The sequence below is a fragment of the Myxine glutinosa genome, chromosome 4, assembly GCF_964187855.1.
Source record: "Myxine glutinosa chromosome 4, kmMyxGlut1.1, whole genome shotgun sequence".
Taxonomy (NCBI): Eukaryota; Metazoa; Chordata; class Myxini; order Myxiniformes; family Myxinidae; genus Myxine; species Myxine glutinosa.
In genome coordinates this window covers 186,476,613-186,500,274 of record NC_136264.1, presented here as the reverse complement: position 1 = coordinate 186,500,274, position 23,662 = coordinate 186,476,613, and the positions used below count along the sequence as shown (strand labels likewise).

Genomic DNA, 23,662 nt, shown 5'->3' with positions numbered 1-23,662 from the left:
TCCAAGTTCATCAGGTCTACCTCCTGCAACCGGCGTGGTCGTTGCATGGATAACAACCTTCTTCACATGGAAGAGTTGAGTTGTTTGAAGATAATTCACACACAGTGAGCCAAATGCACCTTACACAAACCAGTACATGATGTTTGAACCCATTTTATTACCTATTGTTACTGCTTTGCCATTGATAAGATTAATACCAAAACAATCTTGGCTTAAATGAGGGAATTAAAATGGATAAAAGGGAATAGAGAGGATGATGTGAGAACAAAAAGCAGGAAGGAGGTTACGGGGAATGTGGGAGCATTGGGTATAAGGGAGGATGATGGGAGAGAGAAAAGAGGATAAGGGAGTGTGCGAGGAGTGTGGAGAGGGAGGATGTAGGTCGGAGCAAGGAGAGGGAAGGTGAGGCTATGTATGGAGCATGTGGGAGAGGAGGGGTGGTGGAGTTTCAATAGATCCCAACTACGTTTGCATACGTAATAAATATATGACCCTTCAACGAGCTCCACACGCTTGGCATTTCCGATTGCAAAAAAATCCTTTCTCTCGAAGATTTATGATTTAAAAAAAAATGTATTGAAAGCTAAAGTCATTATGCGCTTGTAAGAAGGAGCTCTTGTTACCCTGCGCACATGAACGGAAAAGTGGGGTTAAGCAATTGGTTCACTTTGTCTGGCTCTGTCTGTCTGTCTATGATCGACAGTTTAGTTTAGCAGTAATTTGGCTCTGAATTTGTCCCGATCTCACATGCACAGAGTAGTGAGACAATTTGTTTAGTCTATCTGCTTGTCTGAAAATCAAACAAAATTGAAAATCATTCTAAACAGGAAACTAGGAACGTCATAAAGCACACAAACAACAGGCACAAATAACTAATGTAGCGCGTTTGATAGGATGGTGTAAAAGACGCTGCATCAACGGCAGTACATTTTCGGGAGGAAAAAAATGTGTATAACCTTTAAAATCTTTATATTACTCCAATTGAATCATACACTTTGGCACTTTCAAAAACATTTCGTTTTTCAATGTATTTACTGTGCCGCATGTATATGTCATGTATGTGAATTCCTCAATCAAACATTGCCTGTCACTGAGTTCCACTCTCCACACATGCGCTCTCCACTAATTTCAATAACCAGTGTACCAGAGGCTATAAAATACTCACTAGATCTCGTGAAACTTGCCACAAACACACAAAAGGCTCTTTTAAAATAATATGATGGTCCAAGGTTATTGTTCAAGTCAATTTTCATAGCCGGCCATCTATGACGTCACTGCCTATTATCATGAATCATTGGAGTTGCCTTTATTGTGAACAGATGGGCAATTAAAAAAAAAAACAATGAAAACTTTACAAATAAACCTGTTGACGTAGAAGAGGCAAATTAAATGGTTGATATATTTGGGGAAACGACTCATACAAGTTCTAAATAAATAGCTCCGATGGGTGGATGGTCATCTCTTGAGGTTGTAGATCAGACCCCTGCTGATTTTGTGGGATTCCCCCGGGGAGCCTGTCTGATTCCCTGGGAGGCCTCATGATACGAAATCGAAGGATCTAGGAGCTAGCGATCCTGAGGACCATCTGATAGAAGGGCTGTATCGATCGGGTTTCAGAGCAATCGCTTGGTAAATAAGGGATGAGTAGGGATCTGAAGTTTTAGGGTGTAAACCCCCACGCCCTGGGAGCCCCTATGGTCAAAAATGGAAAAGTCCAAGACTGAGCGATTGTGCGAGTCATCGAGTAGAAGGGCTTTATTGGGTTTCAAAGCAATCGTTTGGTAAATTAGGGATGAGTAGGGATCCATCGTTTGGGCTTTGACCCCATCTGGGAGCCTCCATGATCCAAAATCAAAAAATCGAAGACCAAGCGATTGTGTGGAATACTGTGTTGTATTCATGTTACACCGTGGGAGCCTGGTGTTGGCTTAGCGGTTAGGGTGCCGGCTTGGGATCCCGGTCGATCACTGAATTAACACCAGTGGGGTTGACTCAGCCTGTCATCCTTCCAAGGTCGGCAAATTGAGTACCAGCTTGCTGGGATGAATGATCCCGGTGTGTACCCCGACTTGGAATAGGTACACCGTATCCCTGCGCATCGTAAGAGGTGACTAAGGGTTGGCGTCAGGAAGGGCATCTGGCCATAAAAACCTTGCCTCAAACAGGGAACCATGATTGTCATGGGGCCTGCAACGCTAACCTTCGCTCTAGTGGGGGAAAATGGCCTTAAAACGATCATTCATTCATTCACGTGTAAAGTTTAAGAACGCTCAGCTCGGTGATGAGGGAAACAAACAACAACATACAACATGCATTTTAAAGGCCATTTTCCCTGCTAGAGTGGGGGTTAGCCTTGCGGTCCCCATGACAATCTTCCCCATTTTGCCCTATTTTCTGCATCTCTCCTTGTTAACCCCCTTGCCCACATTTCTTCTTCCACCATCTTTAGCCAAGTCTTTCTCGGTCTTCCACGTCCTCCACTTCCTTCTACATTCATTTCCATCACTCTTCTCAACCAGTCATTTCCATCCTTCCTCAACACATGACCAAACCATCTCAACCTGTTCCTCTTCACAGCATCAATCACAGGCTCTATTCCCATCATCTTTCACAATTCATCATTTGTCTTCCTCTCTCTCAACGATACTCCGCACATCCTTCGAACCATTCGCATTTCCACCCTTTCCAACCTTCGTTGCTGCTCTACGTTCATTACCCATGTCTCGCTCCCATAAATCATAACACTTCTCACACATGCAGCATACACCTTTCCCTTCAGCTTCAACGACACTCCCCTCCTCATTAGCACGCCACTCAGTTCCCGAAACTTCTTCCATGCACATCTCACTCTAGCAACCGTTGCCGAGTCTGATCCACCTTCTCCATTCAGCATGTCTCCGAGGTAGCAAAATGTTTTCACACCTTCCAGCTTCACGCCGTCTCCAAGATCCAACTCAACATTTCCTCCATCTGCAGCTCCCTCTGTGCACACCTTACATTTGAATGTAGCTGCCACACTGGTTAATGACCCTCTCAGACCACTACATTTTTGATGAACCCACTCAGCGCACATTGTACAGGGTGTCTCAAAATAGATGGAATCCATTAACATGATAATAATTTATTACTCAGACAAGAAACTCCAAAAAAGATTACATTTCCTGGAAGCTGATATGATAACAATTAAAAAACTGAAGATTTGAGGTCTCGAGCTCAAAGGATACATTTATTAGAGCACATGTTCTAAATGACCGCCTTTGCGCCTTAGACACACTTGAAGCCGACGAGCGAAGTTGTCAATCACCCTGACACACTCTTCCTTCCTGATGGCACGAATCTTCTGGGTGATGGCCACTTTCAGTTCAGAAATGGATTGAGGACGATTCTCATACACGTGGTCCTTCAAGAACCCCCACAGATAAAAATCTGGGGGGGTTCAGATCGGGTGAATGCGGAGACCACTCGGGTTCGCAGCGCCTGCTGATCAGCCGATCAGGGAATCAGTGGTCCAGCCACTCCATCGTGATGTTGGCTGTATGTGGAGTTGCCCCATCTTGTTGGAACCATTGCACATCTCGATTCATGCCACGACGTCTCCCAAGTCCCCTCCAGAACTTGTTGAGCACCACAATGTAACGCTCCTTTGTGACAGTGACTGCCTCCTCGTCTGCGTCTTCAAACCAAAACGGTCCGATTATGCCATGTTTTGAGATGGCCACCCAGGCCGTGCATTTCACAGAGTGCAAGGGCCTCTGAAGCACCTCGTCTGGGGATTGTGTGCCCCAGAACACATTGTTCTTGCTATTGACATGCCCACAGAGCAAGAAGTGTGCTTCGTCGCTGAACCAAACATCATCAAGAAAGTCAGGATCCTCTTCGATCTTGTTCTCGAACCACCGGCACATCACAACACGTTTTGCCATGTCAGCTGGTGTGAGTTTATGCTTGATCTGGATCTTGTATGGGTACAGCTGAAGATCCTTGATCAAGATTCTTTGCACTGACGCACGTGAAAGACCCAGCTCTTGGCTACGTCTTCGGATAGACTTTTTTGGGCTCCTTCCGACAGCATGTCTCACCGCATTCACATTGTCAGGAGATCTTGCAGTCAGCTTCCTGCCAGAACCGGGTGTTTCTGCCTTCTTGTTGAGGTTGTTTACTGATCCAGTGGCTTGAAATTTGGTTTTTCTGGGGATAGTTGTTGAAGTTGAACTTCCTGCGAAATTTTGCTTGCACCGTTTTGAATGATTTCGTCTCCAAATAAGTAGTGACGCAAAATATTTTTTCCTCCTTTGTCCAAGGCATTTTGATTGATAATTATTAGTTGTTATGGTCTCCTCTCTTCAAATCTGAAAAAAAGAACAAGAACATTAATATTGGCAGAATTATTAGCAGTGACATGGGTTCCATGTATTTTGAGACACCCTGTACATTGAATGGAGTTCACTCCGACACCCTTCCTACACACAGCACAGGGCCACTTCCCAGTTCTTTCCACCTCACCACATGCTTTACCACTTGCCATCACCTTCGTCTTTCCGATATTCACCTTCAGACCTTTTGTCTCCATACATTCCTTCCACTTGTTCATCTTTTCCTTCAGTCCATCCATACTTTCCGCAATCAACACCAGATCATCTGCATACAACAACTCCCACTGTAAACCCTCCTTTACGTTCCGAGCCAGCACCTCCATCACAGCTACAAATAGTAGTGGACTTATTACCGACCCCTGATGCACTCCCACCTTCACCTCAAACTCACCACTGTTCCCGTCCTTCGTACTCACAGCTGGGCACGCTCTTTTGTACATTGCCATCACTACTCTGATCAACCATTCCTCCACTCCTAACTTTCTCAATGCCCATGCCAATACTTTGCGTGGAACCCTATCGAATGCTTTCTCCAGATCAACAAACCCAAGAAACAACTTCTTCCTCTTCTCCATGTACTTCTCCTGCAACTGCCTCACAATGAAAAGCACGTCTGTCGTTCCTCTTCCTGGCATAAATCCAAACTGCATTTCGTCGATCTTCACTTTCTTCCTTATCCTCCTCTCCAACACCCTTTCCCATACCTTCATTCCATGCTCCAATAACTTTATCGCTCGGTACGAGCCACACTCCAGAGGGTCACCTTTCCCCTTGTATAGAGGGACGAGGATACTCAGTTCCCAATCCACTGGAATGCGGCCTTCTTTCACCACCAGATTACAGATCTCTGTCATTCTCTTCACACCCCAACTTCCTGCTCCCTTCAACATATCTCCCACAACTCCCGTCGGCCCTCCCGCTTTTCTACTCTTCATTGCTTTTATCGCTTCCTCAACTTCCTTCTCAGTTATCTTCTCTGCCGGTCCCAAAACTGGGTTACTCTCGATGTTGCCACCCCATTCATTCTCTGTATTCAACAGCATTTCCATATATCTTTTCCATCTTCCTTTAATTCCATCTGGGTCGACAACGATTTGTCCCACCTCATCCTTCAAGCAACTCACCCCCATCACATCACACCTCTCTTTCGCTATGTGCTTTGCAATCCTGAATACCGCTCTCTGACCCTTTTCCGAATCCAAGCGTTCTCCGAACATTTTCCTACATGCCTCCTGCGCCTTTGCTACCTTTTTCTTTGCAGCCTTCATGGCTGCCTTATAACTTTCATGCTCTGCTGTTTCTGCTCCCGTACCCTTCGCGTTCTGCCACTCCTTGAACTTCTTCCTCTTCTCGTCAATCCTCTTTCCAACTTCGTCATCCCACCACCATGTTTCCGAGTGCCTCAGTGGTCCTTTTGTCCATCTACAGACCTCACCAACGGCTCCCAACAGACTATCTTTTATTGACATCCAATCACTTTCAAGGTCAACCACATCATCCTCTACCCTACTCAGCCTCTCTTTTAATGCCTCCCTTACTGTCACCTCTTTCAACCTCCACACCTTCATTCTCGGTTGGTACTTCCCCGCCGAGCTCTCCTCGCACCTTTCACCCTTATGTCGCAGACAACCAAGTTGTGCTGTAAAACAGCCTCCTCCCCCGGGATCACCTTTGTGTCCCGGAGGTGCCCCCTATCTCGCCTACGCACCATCAGGTAGTCAACGGTTGTCGTCGACCCACCTGACATGTATGTAACAAGCTTATTATCCTCTTTCTGGAACTGAGTATTACAAATCAACAAATCAGCTCCATCAGCAAACTCCAAAATCATTTCACCTTCTCCATTTCTCACACCATATCCGTAACCTCGGTGATAAGGGAGAAGTAGCAAAAATAGAAAAAAATAATGGACGGACAAACGGACAGACGGACAGACATCCGGATATCATGACCCATTTTATATGTTGAATTTCCTTTTTTTAATGTATACTCAATCGAAGCTCGTGTAAGAGCTAAACATCTTATCTCAAAACTCTTCCAGATTCGAGATAAGATGACCAAATGACTCGAGTTTCAAAGTGTGAGTCTGAAGACGTTAAATATTTAAACCATTTTAAAATCACACAACTCGTGACTCGTTTCCAAGTCATTACTTCCAGTAATAGTCTAAGTTGTGTTACCTTCTAGTGAATGATGATAACATAAGCAGTGACTATTGGCCTCGAGTCAAAGATAACATAGTCAATTACTGTACTAGGCCTCAATTGTTGTTGATAGTCAGTAAGTAGGCCGTGCAATGTGTTGTGCATATGACTTGGTGCTACCTCGTGATCAATACTATCCCACCTTTAATCCTCACACTCTGGAAAAAAAAACCGGTTGGCATCATCGTCTGCAGGCCTGACCCAGTCTTCATGCACCCACATCATTGCATTCAACACATTGGCACATGTTCATCAGGGCATATTCTTTACATAGTGGGCAGTACCAGGAAACACTGAGCTCTGACCTGATGCAGTCCATTGTCCTCTTTTCCCAAGTTCCTTTCTGTTAAATTCCTTTGCTTTTCTTTCCCAAGCGGTAGAGCTGAGAAACAATAGAAACAACAGCATTGTAAAATAAAGACAATAATAAAAACATAAAAACACAATTTTAAAATTTACCTTTTATAACTACCACGCTGGAAGGATGATCAAAGACAATGCCATGACGTCACAATCAATGATTTAAAAAATCTGGACTGGAATGGACCAAACATTTATTTCACTTTGATCAAACCCCCTGCATAATGAATTAATGAATCAATCAATCAATGAATTAATATTTCATTGGATTTTTTTGAATATCGAATGATGATTATTGAATCAATGATTTTCTAAAATCTGGGCTGGAACGGACCAAACATTTCACTTGGATCAAATCCCCTGCATAATGAATGAATGATTGAATGAATCAATGAATTAATATTTCATTGGATTTTTTTGAATATCGAATGATGATTATTGAATCAATGATTTTCAAAAATCTGGGCTGGAATGGACCAAACATTTCACTTGGATCAAACCCCCTGCATAATGAATGAATGATTGAATGAATCAATGAATTAATATTTCATTGGATTTTTTTGAATATCGAATGATGATTATTGAATCAATTATTTTCAAAAATATGGGTTGGAATGGACCAAACATTTCACTTTGATCAAATCCCCTGCATAATGAATGAATGATTGAATGAATCAGAGAATTAATATTTCATTGGATTTTTTTGAATATCGAATGATGATTATTGAATCAATGATTTTCAAAAATCTGGGTTGGAATGGACCAAACATTTCACTTTGATCAAATCCCCTGCATAATGAATGAATGATTGAATGAATCAATGAATTAATATTTCATTGGATTTTTTTGAATATCGTATGATGATTATTGAATCAATTATTTTCAAAAATATGGGCTGGAATGGACCAAACATTTCACTTTGATCAAATCCCCTGCATAATGAATGAATGATTGAATGAATCAATGAATTAATATTTCATTGGATTTTTTTGAATATTGAATGATGATTTTTGAATCAATGATTTTCTAAAATCTGGGCTGGAACGGACCAAACATTTCACTTGGATCAAATCCCCTGCATAATGAATGAATGATTGAATGAATCAATGAATTAATATTTCATTGGATTTTTTTGATTATCGAATGATGATTATTGAATCAATTATTTTCAAAAATATGGGCTGGAATGGACCAAACATTTCACTTGGATCAAATCCCCTGCCTAATGAATGAATGATTGAATGAATCAGAGAATTAATATTTCATTGGATTTTTTTGAATATCGAATGATGATTATTGAATCAATGATTTTCAAAAATCTGGGTTGGAATGGACCAAACATTTCACTTTGATCAAATCCCCTGCATAATGAATGAATGATTGAATGAATCAATGAATTAATATTTCATTGGATTTTTTTGAATATCGAATGATGATTATTGAATCAATTATTTTCAAAAATCTGGGCTGGAATGGACCAAACATTTCACTTTGATCAAATCCCCTGCATAATGAATGAATGATTGAATGAATCAATGAATTAATATTTCATTGGATTTTTTTGAATATCGAATGATGATTATTGAATCAATGATTTTCAAAAATCTGGGCTGGAATGGACCAAACATTTCACTTTGATCAAATCCCCTGCATAATGAATGAATGATTGAATGAATCAATGAATTAATATTTCATTGGATTTTTTTGAATATCGAATGATGATTATTGAATCAATGATTTTCAAAAATCTGGGCTGGAACGGACCAAACATTTCACTTTGACCAAACCCCCTGCATAATGAATGAATAAGTATATGAATGAATATAATATTGTTACAGACGCGGTTGTGGATGTTAGTTTACCGAGCGGTTTGGTATGGCCGCGTCTGCACAGTTTACCCGATTATACTCGAACGTTGGCCGAGTCGCGCTACGCTAAATCAATTGAGGAAAAGGACACAACGGCTGGGTTAAAATGACACGACACCAAGGGTACAGTTCTCAAGACCTCCGGAGGAGGTTATAATATATCGGAACGTTAGATTACACCGACCAGAGGTACAGCATAGTAAGGTGGGCACTTAAACACGGTCTTATATTAGCCCCGACAGACCACAGATAAACAGGACAAAACTGACTCACACAAGGATTGATGGCAAGGAGGGGCAGGTAGTTGATAGCTCAAGGTGCACCTTGGCTCAGGGGCAGGATCCACACGGTCCGGTCCAGAGATGCGGGAGGTCTCTCTCAGCGTCAGCGTTGGAAGGTGACGTTCTTTCTCCAAGCTGGGGGCGCATCTGACGTCACGTCCGGTAAGTGGCTGCGTATATCCGGCGGGGAGTGACACGCCCTCGGCTCGTTAGCTCCGCCCCAGATGGAATCGGCCCGTTGCTTCTTATTGGGTGCGGGGGTTACCGGGCTCCGCCCTTGACGAGGAGCTGACAGCCAGCCCCTTCGTGGTAACCCCGTGGGCGCACATGGCAATGGCGGCTAACCAAGCCGGTGTGAGGATGCACACTCCCCGCACCGCGGCCGCGCCGCCCCCGCTGTGGTTGTAGTTGTTGTTGTTGTTATTGTTTCATGGGGAAGATGGGAGGAGGTATGGGGAGGTCCTAAACTCACTACTGGTGCCATACAATCACATTCTGGTGCAACGAAGAGTCAGAGTTAATGGAAACGAGTCCTTAACTGACATAGACTAAGAATAACTAGCAAGATGTCCGAAAGTTGTCTACGTGAGATGCGGTGGACCTGGGCACGACATTTAATGGGGGAAGAAGGGGAAGGTCGGTTCTACAGAGTGTTGTTTACAGACAATGGGACTAGGGAATGGGGGATTGGGGATAGTTGGGGAGTATTGGGGAAATAGGGGAATATTTACAAGCGGATATGGAGGCCAAATCCCATATCCGCAACATTGCACCCTTCTCTACCCTCGGGGCGTCCCGACCCGATAAATTTTTACCTATTTTAGTGTGGCACTCAGATGTAGTACCCTCTACTATTAACTCTACCCTGAGTGCGACAGTTTTACAGATATTCACAAATGAGTAAATATGTCCCCCTGCGACGTTGCACCCTTCTCCTCACAGAAACACACCCACAGGATAACCGAATCGCGGAAAGAATTCGCAAACTAAACATACAGCCGGTAGGGAGCATTATTTACATAAGACTACGCTGATATTTACACTACGATCCAGGACCTGTTTTTGGAGGAACACATGCAGATGTTATGCATAGAGAGAGCACGCATGCCAGCATCGATACACCAACCCACGAGTGCTCTGTGGCCTTACGGCCTTTAATAATGTGCAGAGCACCCCTTCCAAGCACCAAAAGCACCACCCCAAGCACCAATCGGTGCAGTCACCATTGTTCATTAAAATAAAAACAACAACCCCTAACCCTGCAGGTGTCTCTTGCTCTTCGTGTGGTGCACTTGGCCTTCTTGCTTCCCTAGAACTAAAGAAAGGCGCCAACCGCGTCCATTTCTTTATTGTGGCCGTCAAGGGGGCCAACTATTAGTGGTTCACCTGTTTGGCATAGGTGCCACGTTGACCCAGAGGTCCATCAATGGGTGGTGCTTGGCCGCAAAAGAACTGCGGTCCATTGTGGGTGGCCACCAAAATTGCGGTCCATATGGTGTATCGATCCAGGCAGCAAGCAGCGAAAGTGCAGGCCCACAACTGCGGAGCCAGCACCTCTCTCTCCTCTCTCTCTGCCCCAAAGCCAGATCCTCGGAGGTGGGAGACAAAAGAAGAAGACAAGTGAGTAAGGTGGTAAGGGCGCAAAAGTGCACGCAATACAAGATGATGCACACTGGGGGCACATGGGAACCAGGTGAGACAGGTACGTTCCTACCGTACGCCCCCCCCCCCCACCAGGTAACCTACATGGCCCCTCCCTTACCCCTTACTGCATCCACAAAACACAACACTACCCATAAACATCTACTTTACCAATCAACAAACGTCCCTACTGTCTTCCCCGTTCCTCCCATAAACCAAATTCGTCTTCTCTCCCTCCTAACCAATCAAATTTGCCATTTTCAACTCTCATCAAAATTTGCCATCTCCAACTCAACATCATAATTTGCTATCACCAATTCATCATCAGTCCCTCCTAGGGAGGGAGAGATGGAATCACCCCAATGTCTCATCCACGTCGTGATGCGTCTCACAAATCCAACAGCAATTCTCCTTTCCTGCACACAGAACAAAGAAAACACAGGTGTGGAGTCATCATCACCACAGGTAAGTGGCTGCATATGGTGCGACAGGTTCATCAATCCTAACTATTTCCTAAATGACTTTAACAACTTTACACTACCCGGGGTCTTTCTCCGGCCAAACCATTGGCCCTCTTACACTATGGGTTCTAAAAACCAATTCCCATTGACCAACCTGTGGTGCTTTTCAATTTGGGGTCTCACTCCCCCGATTCATCTCCCGGTGCCCTCGCACAATTTCTGGGCTGTGGCGTGTACCTCTCCCAGCGGGTCTACCCACCTGCACACCTCCACCACTGCAGTTGCCTCCGAGCTTACCTGCTCCTTACCCTAACCTAACTACCTGGGGAAGGCCCTCTGGCGCTCTCCCCACTCGGTGCCCTCTCTGGCACTGGGCTACCCGGGTCCGTCCTCCGGATCCTCGGGCCCCATCCACAACTCTACCGGCTCCCAGAGCCCACCTGCGGCCTCACCTGGCCGACAGCCTCACAGTGGTGGAGTGCCCAAACCAACTACACACACTAACAGGCTACACGCCCAGCCATTTCCACAACACTAATGCACTCATCCACAATACCATTCTGCAACCGCACCACAAATGCCAATATCCAACCACAATTTACCTGTACCCTCTACCTAACACTTACACTACCCGCCCCGGGTACTCGTGAAAGGGGTCCACTCTTCCCCCATTCACACCTTCGCACCATGCACACCACTCCGTACCACTTACTCCAACTCTCTCCACACACCTGTACTTGCACACCTGTGCTCTCACTCTTGGTGCCGCCTGCACCCTTCTCTCCCCAAGCGCATTCGCGCTGATCCACAACACTCACTACTCACACACTGCTCCACACACCTGTCCAGTTGCACACCTGTGCAATCACACCTGTTCAATTCTCACACAGCATCATCTCATCTAACTACTCCCCTCTGAAACTTGCGCTTCCCAGTCGTCCCTTTAAACTATTGCGCTCCCTCGTCATTATAATCCACACTAATCTACCTGCGTCCCCACTACAGGTATCAGTCACTAACTAACCTTAACGTTACCTAATTTCATCTTCTAGGGTCCTACACACGATATATCCTAACCCACCCGGGCTAGTTTTCACTGCCATACACCCCATAAACTATTGCGCATTTGCCCCCACATGGGAAGGGTGGCAGGGATGCCACCCTTACCCACCGGGCCCATCGCTCACTACCAATTTTTCACATCAAATTTCAACAAATCAAAAATTTGCCAATCACTACTCATCATCTGCCAATCATTACTGCCAATCCTTTGCCAATCATCAATTTTTTTTTCTTTTTCTAATTTTGGGTCCAAAACACTAACCTCATCACACAGTCTACTTACTAATGCCTCTCGGTGCGCCAATTCCTGTCCAAAGCCCGGCTTCGTAAAGCCGAGCAATGAATGCGGGTTGTTTGGTGCCAGCGGCTGGATACGTCCCGCATTCGGGGCAGGGACGGGGGCTTACCCGGCCCGAGACCCCACGCACCACCTTGGCGTGGAGCCATCCAATGTCCCGATCTCGACCTGCCGGCACGTCTCAACAAAAAGTGGTCGCCATGACGACCCTTCCTATCGGGCCGCCCGCTCCGCCTAGTGGAGCCCGGACGCGGCCGTTCCAAGCGAGGCCCAGCGTGTATCGCGTACGGCGGTCCTTTCGAACCCGCCGTGGCTCGGATCCCCGCTGGTTCTCGCGGCACGCGAAGCCCGGCACGCACCGAGGGCCCGAGTCGGCTATAAGTCGTTCTAACCTCTAACCCGGTTACCGTCGATGCTTCACCTGCACGCTTACATGCATACGCTACCCCTTTCTTGCTCATACATGCAGCGTTTCCATGCTCCTCGTCGTACCTTTTCTTACACACCTCGGTACACTCATTCCGCTCACCGACTTGGTCACACACCAGACCACCGAACACCTTGGCACACATTCGTCGCTCGCACACCTCACCAACACACCTCTTCGCGCCCCCTCCTCGGTCACCTCCTCTGTGACAATCACAGGTGTGCCCTCACTCGCACACCCAACCACGTGCCTCACGACCAACTCAAGTGTGCATTCCCACACACGCTCTACCATTCCAGGTGTGCATCCTTCCATTCCAGGTGTACATCCTCGCTCACCTGTCACAACCAACTCACACTCCATGTCACTCTTACTACTCTCACCTCCACTCTTGACAGCGCACTCACCCTTACTCTTGACAGCGCACTCTTTCCTCATGCACCCGTCCGTTACACACCTCTCTCGCGCACACTCTTGCGCACACTCTCCCGTCACACCCTCTGTAACACTTACCACAGGTGTACACTCTTCCTTACTTTTGACAGCGCACTCTTTCCCCATGCACCTGTCCGTCACACATCTTTCTCGCACACCCTCTCCCGTTACATCCTCTGTAACACTCACCACAGGCGTGCATTCTCCCTTTACACCCTCCGTAACACTCCTCACTACGCGCTTCCATGTGCTCCTTCGCACACGCGCTACTACCGACTCACTCTCGACAGCACCCTCACTCCTTGGCACGCACTTTTTCCTCACACACCCCAGAGTCGGACTTTCTCGCACACCTCCTTTTTCGCACACCAGACCTGTCGCACACTTCACCAACGGCCTCTCACGAACACCCGGGTCTATCTCGACCCCCAAGCTTATTAAATCACCTGGCGCATCATACGCACGACCATATTGGTCACCACTTACACCGGGTCCTCTTTCTCTTCGCTTCTCCTCCATCACCTGCGAATCCCTCATCCGGTTAATGAGCACATCATCACGATCCGAACACAGACTTTGGACCAATTCTTTTACTTCCTCCTTTATCTCTTTCTTATCCTCTCTCCGTCGCTTCTTAATTTCGCTCACCCCTTCTTCCACTTCTTCTAATTTCTGCTTCACCTCCTTCATCTCTTCGTGCGCCCCTTTAAGTTCTTCCTCTAACTCCACTTTATTTTTTTCTATGTGCTCCCGCACCTCCCGCTCTTTAACCTCCATCACCTCTACCACCTTGTCCATTTTCCTCGTCAGGTCCTCATGTACCGTCTGACACTCTTTTTTAATTACCACTACGTCCTTTTTCATCTCCTTCTGTGTCGATTTTAAACCCTCTATTACCGCTGTGTTCTTCTTTACCTGGTCCCCCAACTCCTTTTGTCCCACTGTCAGTTGTTCTACTCCCAGCGTCAACTCCTCTATACCCCCTTGCAATTTTACAGTCCCCTTTCTCACCTCCTTCTCCATGCGCTCCTTACAGTGCCTCACCTCCTCGCGCACTCCTCCGACCTCCTCACTCACACCTCTTCTGATCTCTTCTCCCATCACTTGCATCTCCTGCCCAGATGCCACCCTCATCTGCTCCATTTCCTCCCTGTGAGCATCCAGTTTAGTTTCTACCCCCATTCTGACCCCCTCTATCTGCTGCCCCATTTGTTTAACTTCCCTTTCCGCTTGGTCCCTCATGTCCCTCAATTTGCCTTCCATACTGTTTTCTAACCCCTCTAACCCATTTTTCACTCCCTCTATCTGATTCTCCTGGGCAGCCATTCTATTTTCCACCCCCATTAACCCATGTTTCACCCCTTCTATCCCATTGTCTAACCCCTCTAATTTCTTGTCTAATCCCTCACCGGTACCCCTCGCTTCGTCCCTCATTACCCCCATTTGGTTTCCCATTACCCCCAATTGCTCACTCTGAGCATCCATCCGGTTCCCCATTACCCCCATACTGTTTTTCAAACCTCTAATTTGGTCTCCCAATTGCTCACTATTCTTTTCCATAAGGGCCGTCATTTGCATAAAAAACAGGTTCAAATCCACCGGTGGCGCTACCACGGTCGCGGGCGTGGTCGCCGTGGCTATGTGCGAGGCGCCGTTTTGCGCGCCCGCAACCTCGTGCGCCAGCACGCCATTTTGCGATTCTGCTACCCTCACTGCTTCGCTCTCCTCTTGTCCCTCATTTTGGTCCTGGATCGACCCTGCTTCACTCCCTACTACCGGACCCCAGCCGTCTTGGTCTGCCATAGCGCGACTTTCAAAATTCGGGTTTTTATTTTTTTTGTAAAACACAATTAAATTTTGTTGTTATAATTTCGAGCGCGTGAAACGCGCTCCGGATCGAATTCCACTTCCCGACACCAAAATGTTACCCTAATGGTACAATTGGTGTTCCAAAATTTGGGCCTAACTGAATTTAGTCCCAGGTCCGAATCCAACTCCTCGACACCAAATGTTACAGACGCGGTTGTGGATGTTAGTTTACCGAGCGGTTTGGTATGGCCGCGTCTGCACAGTTTACCCGATTATACTCGAACGTTGGCCGAGTCGCGCTACGCTAAATCAATTGAGGAAAAGGACACAACGGCTGGGTTAAAATGACACGACACCAAGGGTACAGTTCTCAAGACCTCCGGAGGAGGTTATAATATATCGGAACGTTAGATTACACCGACCAGAGGTACAGCATAGTAAGGTGGGCACTTAAACACGGTCTTATATTAGCTCCGACAGACCACAGATAAACAGGACAAAACTGACTCACACAAGGATTGATGGCAAGGAGGGGCAGGTAGTTGATAGCTCAAGGTGCACCTTGGCTCAGGGGCAGGATCCACACGGTCCGGTCCAGAGATGCGGGAGGTCTCTCTCAGCATCAGCGTTGGAAGGTGACGTTCTTTCTCCAAGCTGGGGGCGCATCTGACGTCACGTCCAGTAAGTGGCTGCGTATATCCGGCGGGGAGTGACACGCCCTCGGCTCGTTAGCTCCGCCCCAGATGGAATCGGCCCGTTGCTTCTTATTGGGTGCGGGGGTTACCGGGCTCCGCCCTTGACGAGGAGCTGACAGCCAGCCCCTTCGTGGTAACCCCGTGGGCGCACATGGCAATGGCGGCTAACCAAGCCGGTGTGAGGACGCACACTCCCCGCACCGTGGCCGCGCCGCCCCCGCTGTGGTTGTAGTTGTTGTTGTTGTTATTGTTTCATGGGGAAGATGGGAGGAGGTATGGGGAGGTCCTAAACTCACTACTGGTGCCATACAATCACATTCTGGTGCAACGAAGAGTCAGAATTAATGGAAACGAGTCCTTAACTGACATAGACTAAGAATAACTAGCAAGATGTCCGAAAGTTGTCTACGTGAGATGCGGTGGACCTGGGCACGACATTTAATGGGGGAAGAAGGGGACGGTCGGTTCTACAGAGTGTAGTTTACAGACAATGGGACTAGGGAATGGGGGATTGGGGATAGTTGGGGAGTATTGGGGAAATAGGGGAATATTTACAAGCGGATATGGAGGCCAAATCCCATATCCGCAACAATATATTTATCTGCCATAAGGCTTGGGGCTGTCACAATGGCTTAGAGGTACACACACTCACCTCTAAGCTGTCTACCTTGGGTTGGTATCCTGACCCAGCTATAAACTGCCATCCTGGTGTTAAAGATCCCACGGTGTAACTTTCACGAAGAGAAGACGAGCTATCGTCGGCATTCTGAACAAACTCCAAATTCCTGCCGCAACCTTAGTCGTATGTCTGCCCTGGCCAGCCGGTTCGTGAAAGCCTTGGGCCAAGCTTCCCCACCTGCCCAACCCCACAGGATTGTGTGAATAATTGTGGCCGTTAAATAAGAAGGAGAATCTATCATGAGGCTTAATGTGGCTAATAACGATTAGGCTCAATAGACAAAAGGAAAACGTGGGTAATAAGGCCTACCTGAACGACGGGTGGGCCTTATTACCCACAGCCTACCTATGTATGTGTGGAAGAACGATTCATTTCAAACAGGAACTACATCTTGTTCAGAACTTCATCGAAATCAAGTACCTCTACTGTGTTAACATTTTCATGAACTTACAGTATATGAAATTATAAAATAACTTTCAAGAATGAATTGGAAAGACTTACATTTTGAAAACAACAAAGAAGTTCTTTCAAGGTGGTAAAATACTTCGGAATTTGTTCATTGTCCTTGTGTTTTGCTCCCAACAAGAGATGGCATTCTACATTCAGCTGGAATATTCTAGTCTCTGTGCAGGCCAGTGTTGGTCTGTGTCTGTTGACGAGATAAACAAATCATTTTAACCAATAGTTGATGATTGATAATCTTCGCAATACCCAATGACCATCCCAACATCCCATCCCAAAACCACAAATACGCTTTCATCACCTTTTACTTGATAAAATCCGTCGTCTACATTCCGCCGCCTAGACTAGAATACCTATAGTATACCTAGACTAGATACCTAGATACCTAGAGAATACCTAGACTAGAACTACATACGCCTAGACTAGACTAGACTAGAGACTAGAAGGAATAATCTAGAACTCCAGTCATGATAACAAGATAACCAGTATAACTACAGACCTCCAGCCAATATAATATCAGAGTGAGTCACCAGGCCTCTAGTTACGGATAATGGTGTCAGTAGAACTAGGCCTCCGGTCATATTATGTCGCACTTGATGAACATGAAGAATGAGGATAGATTTTGGAGAAAAGGGGGGGAGTAGGCCTGAAGAGTGATACAGCAACATTGTTTTCACCACAACCCTAAAAATACAAAACGAAGGTATTAAAACTGAGGTGCATCACAGCAACAAACTAGAAAGCATCTGAAAATGCAAAGCCCGTCCGCATCCATTTGTAATTTGTATTGAGCCTTCTGCTTCTTCTTCTTCTGTAGGTGCAAAATAACGAAAACAGTTTTTTTTTTTTAAATACAGAATTAAAATTGATGATTTTATGCAGTCTTGACCTTTGAGATTTAGATCTAAATAATAATAATCAGCTTCTAGCTTTTGATTGGTGAACCAACTCAGTGACCCAAGATGCAAATTTTTTAAATTTCAGGTCAATCGGGTGAAAATTGACGATATTATGTGATGCTGACCTTTGGCCTTTTGACCATATGATTAATTTGCCTTCTCCGTATTATCAAAATGAAGCTTTGGTGAAAATTTGATGACAAAACCCAAATGATAACAAGGTTACGATGAAACCCAAAACCAGACAGACACAGACACACACACACACACACACACACACACACACACACACACACACACACACACACACACACACAGAGACACATACACACACATACACACACATATACACACACAGACAGACACACAGACACATACACACACAGACATACACACACAGACACAAACACATACACACAGACAGACACACAGACACATACACACACACACATACACACAGACAGACACACACACATGCACAGACACACACACACACACACACACACACACATGCACAGACACACACACACACACACACACACACATGCACAGACAGACACACAGACAGACACACAGACAGACACACACACACACACACACACACAAACACACACACACACACACACACACACACAGACAGACACACACACACACACACACACACACACACACACACACACACACACATATACACACACAGACAGACACACAGACACATACACACACAGACACATACATACACAGACACAAACACATACACACAGACACATACACACACACACATACACACAGACAGACACACACATGCACAGACACACACACACACACACACACACACACAGACACACACAGACAGACACACAGACAGACACACAGACAGACACACGGAAGTGATTACAATACCCCGTTTCCTGCTATGCACGGGATGGGTAACAAATTCACGACTATAGAGGAAACCTTGCGGAAAAATCAAGCTCTGGGAACGAAACAAAAGTCATAGTTTCATGAGACATCTGTTAAGATAAAATCTAGCTAATAGGGGTAGAAAATCATGTTTGTTTGGTGCTTAACAAACAAAATGAAGTATGGTCAGTCAGCCAACCAAATTATTTGTTCCTGTGGTGTATAAAAAGTGCTTTATGAAGCTATTTTGCGTGACTCGCCATGAGGGCGTGAAGCAACGGGGGCAGCTTTGGCAGAGGGAAGGCAGGAGGTGGAATTTGTTTGTGAGCGAAGAGCGGATCAGGCCGAACAAAGGCCAGGGCCTCCGCTCGAGCCCCCACGGAGTGTCTCACAACCGTTCAAAAGCTTTCTGATCCACAACTTTCTGCACCCTTTATTCCTGGATGGTGGTGGTGCCGCTCGTGGTCGTGGTGGCAACAGTGAGAAAAGGGAAACAGAAATGATAATTCGCGAACGCGTTGAGACAAACGGCGAAGTAAAAGTTCCGGGAGCGTTTTTGAGCCGGTGCGTCACGTCCGAGACGCTTCCAAAGCTGAGGTTGTGTCGGTGTGGCGTGCAAATGATGCCAATGATAACAAGACGGACTGGCTCCAAGCTGGGTGCCAATTTGTGCTGCGCTTTGGGCACACTCATAATTTCCTGGGTGACGCGTGGCAGCCACCCGAGACCACTCGGCACGGTTAAAACCCAACACAAGCGGCATGAGCTGCTGCCAAAGTCAGCTTACATACACTTCCCACGATGTGTGAAAAGGGGTCTACGATGGGTTACCTTTTGCAAAAAAAATAAAAATTTAATGGTGAGAAAGTCATTTCATTTTGAACCGGTGCATCACGGCACTGATGACATCTTGTGAAAAGGGGTCTAGCCCTGCACCCCTTAAATACACCCTTTTCTTTCATCACACAATGTGTGAAAAGGGGTTTACTATGGGTTACCTTTTGCAAAAATAAAAAAAATAAAAAAGGTGAGAGCCATTTTATTTTGAACCGGTGCATCACGGCACTGATGACATCTTGTGAAAAGGGGTCTACCCCTCTACCCCTTAAATACACCCTTTCTTTCATCACACAATGTGTGAAAAGGGATCTACGATGGGTTACCTTTTGCAAAAAAAATTCATGGTGAGAAAGCCATTTCATTGTTTTACATGCAGGAAATGAAAAGAAACGGTGTATTGAAGGAGATTTGTGCATTAAAATAAAAAATAATTAAATGGGAGACTATCAGAAAGAGACAGGTGTAGTTTAAATGTTGAGGAGATGACTCTCCAAAACCCTAACCCTAACCCTAACCCTAACCCTAACCCTAACCCTAACCCTAACCCTCTCTAACCCTAACCCTAACCCTAACCCTAACCCTAACCCTAACTACATTCAAAATATATTTCTCTAAGAGTTGTACATATGTAAAGCTGGACATATGGATACAGACATAAAAATTATTAACACTTTCTTTTTACAGATGTGGGTGCCTGAAAGTGCAAGGACTTTACAAATAACACTGACAGGTGGATATCAATTGTACAGGTAGGAGCCATTGTAGTTGCTCCATAAAGGCATATTGCTTTCATAAATCAGTCAAGGTTATTGTGTAGATAGAAAATTCCAACAGTAATTGTGCAGTAATTTATGCTACTGTCCGATGTCTAAACTTTCCCTACTGCCAACCCTTCCCCAGGTAGCCAACAACGCCAGATCGAATCTGGCTGGCACCCTCGGGCCCTAAGTGGGTGGTGTCGTCCTGTTGGAGTCGTCAGTAACGGTGAAGGAGTCAAGGGGACTCTTGCATTTGCTCGATGGAATTCGATGAGGCCGGGTTCGAGATGGAGGTCAAATTCCCGTGGATTCAATAGCCATGAGCTACCCAGAGCGTGCCTGGTAACCGATACACGTTCCAGGTTGCGAGTGAGAATCGTGACTAAAGCCGTGAGATTCCATATCCTGTCTGTTTCTCACTTCCCAGGAAATGGTTGCTTATATTATAAACATTAGCAGCTCTTTAAAATCGGGTTCATGTTTGGCTTTGCTTGTTTCTGGTGTCATTTTAGTGCTTAACTCATAATTTGCCTCTCAAGCATGGAAGCTTAATATTATCTCGAGGCTTCGTCAGGTTGTCCCAAAGTGCACATTTCCCAAAAATAATACTTCTCTCGTTTTTGAATTCTCAAACATCTCATTTCCCAAGTCAAAAAATGAAAAAATTTGAAAGAAATTTGGGAGGCTTGCAAACCCAACTCTTCTTTTGCTTCATCGTATGGAATCTTTCTTGGCGGTACCTTGGATGGTACGTACACTGACCGCAGTTGATGGCAATAGGTATATTCACTACCTCGTTTAAACTTTCGCACATCCGTTGGAGTTATCCGACCAAGATGCCCACAGCGCCCCCTTCCGTGCAGCAGCAGTTCTCCTCATGACCTTTAACCCCCACCCCCAATCGCTGCCATTTTGTGATCATGCTGTCTGAAGCCACAACCCAGGTGCAGACAAACCCAAGATTGAGCGAAAGCACACTTTGACCCTGACTGTGACCGTCTGGAACCAGCCAGCTTCCAGATTACAATGGATATTATTTTCAGATGTTGAGCGGTGGAAACAACTCGGGCAACTTTTGGCAAGGCCGATGCACCTAAGTGGAAAAACAAAAAGCAAATGGAATGTATTAATTTCTCGTTCACAACTATCGAAGGCATATTGTGCTTACCTGACAATGAAAGGTCTGGAGTTTTCATCGAAAAGTAGTGGACTGAAATTATTATTTGATAGACAGGTAGGGTCATCAAAAAGGTGCAATTGGTGATAAGTTGGCCAGACCGAGGGCAGCGGTCAAATGCAGCTCGCTGAGGTTCGTAGGTCGTTGTTAAATCAACGTACTGTCTCTGAGCTCCCGTATCCTGGAGTCAGTTGTTGTTTTTTTTCCGTCGTTTTCTCCTCTCTCCTGCCTGCATGAGTCACGGTCTCCCAGGAGGAGGCTGACGGGCCGAGAAGGGGGTTGCGGGGGCATAGGGAGGCATTCTGTTTGTCTTCTGTCTGTGGCAGCAGCTGTGGAGGTCAGAGGGGAAAGGGCAGACGGGAGGAATTTGGGCAGGAGACTGCACACATGAGGTCCAGGAGGAAACCAAAGATGGCCTGTGCCCGACGGCCCGGCTCAGCTCGCGGACATTCCGTGAAGTAAGGTAGAAACGATCGTACGCGTGAATAACACGACAAATATAATGACTCGCAAGTTGCGATGCAGAAAACAAACATTGCCAAGTGTGTAATAAAGGTGGCATCAGTTTCACTTTGTAGTGAGATGCCACGTTACACTCAGAATGGTGATGAAAAGTGAATTAAAATGTTAGGGGAGGGTGGGGGTGCTCAAGAGAATTGACATGCAAGTTTATGCCAGTTGGTATAATACAGTAAATGGCAACAGAAAGCATGGAAATGTGTCTGATTCATGGAAGAGGACACAGTTTCTTAACACTAGAGGCTGGGCCTTACGCACTGTGGCTACGAAAACTATAAAGTTTTTAAACAGAAAAAAACATAAAAATAAATACATATAAATAAATAAATACACTATAAAGTACATAAAAAATTGACCATCTTTTTAATTGTATGATAAAAACTGTAACAAAGATGTCTTCTTGAATATATATATATATATACACAGTCACGTGAAAAAGTAAGGACACCCTTAAGTAAGGACAGTAAGGAGTAAGGAGTAAGGACAGTAAGGACAAAAAGTAAGGACACAAAGATCAAATAGCTGTATGTTGAAATATGTTGAAAAAGTCAAAACTTTACTGGTATGTTGAGGGTCATTGTCATGTTGCAAGGTCCACCTTCGGTTGAGCTCAACTTTCTGACAGATAGCCTCACATAATCCTCAAGCACCCTCCGACTTACTTTTTCCACATGCGAAATTTGCATTTATGTTTATTTAATTATACAATGGACTACAAAATGTAAATGTTTCATGATATTTGTTGTATTATATCACCTTTATCCATCAATATTGTTGAAATGAAGATCAAATAGCTGTATGTTGAAATATGTTGAAAAAGTCAAAACTTTACATGGGGTGTACTTACTTTTTCACGTGATTGTATATATATTTTTGTGATCCTGACTTTCAAATATATATATATAGGATAAGCACAGTGTATATATGGAGGTGGAGTGATGTCATAAAGAGTTCTTTTTTCATAAAGTGCAAGAAATTAACACCAGAGATGAACTATGAGATTTTTTTTAAATTGCAAAATCATCAATAACATCTTCAAATGATGTTTTTCACACAATCGCATTCTCAATAGAGAGTAGTGCAAGGGAAGACAAGAGTTGTTGTCCTATGGCTGATCGGAGACAGTTTTTTTGATCAGCTTTAGCTTTGAAACCTTCACGCTCCCCTTCGCAATTCATTCCCAATATTCTGTAATGTACGAAGATAGACGTTGAGTTTAAATTGCTTAATTTTAAACTTCCTGGAAACCTGGCATCATAGTCCTTGTGTTAGAATATCATTTTATTCTAGATCCAAAAAACAGTTCATTTTTACTTCATCTCATCTCAATTCTTGAAGAGATGAACTTATAAAACGGGTCGTGATATCCAGATGTCTGTCTGTCCGTCCGTACTTCTATCAACTTTCTGCTATTTTTGGTACTCCTCCCTTATCACCCGGCTGATTGTTATGAAAATTGACACATCGATACAACACCGTATCCTGCACAATTGTTCGGGCTTCAATTTTTT

The 23,662-nt window shown here is 45.2% G+C and overlaps 1 long non-coding RNA gene across 1 annotated transcript in view; it reads left to right on the top strand.

Annotated features, from left to right (window-relative positions):
• Positions 1-22,436, top strand: part of LOC137426289 (uncharacterized) — a 53,660-nt gene extending 31,224 nt beyond the window's left edge. Inside the window, exons 2-3 of the long non-coding RNA XR_010984261.2 lie at positions 20,382-20,446; positions 20,598-22,436. This is a non-coding gene — a long non-coding RNA (uncharacterized LOC137426289). The remainder of the gene's footprint in view (positions 1-20,381; positions 20,447-20,597) is intronic.
• Positions 22,437-23,662: the final 1,226 nt, after the last annotated feature.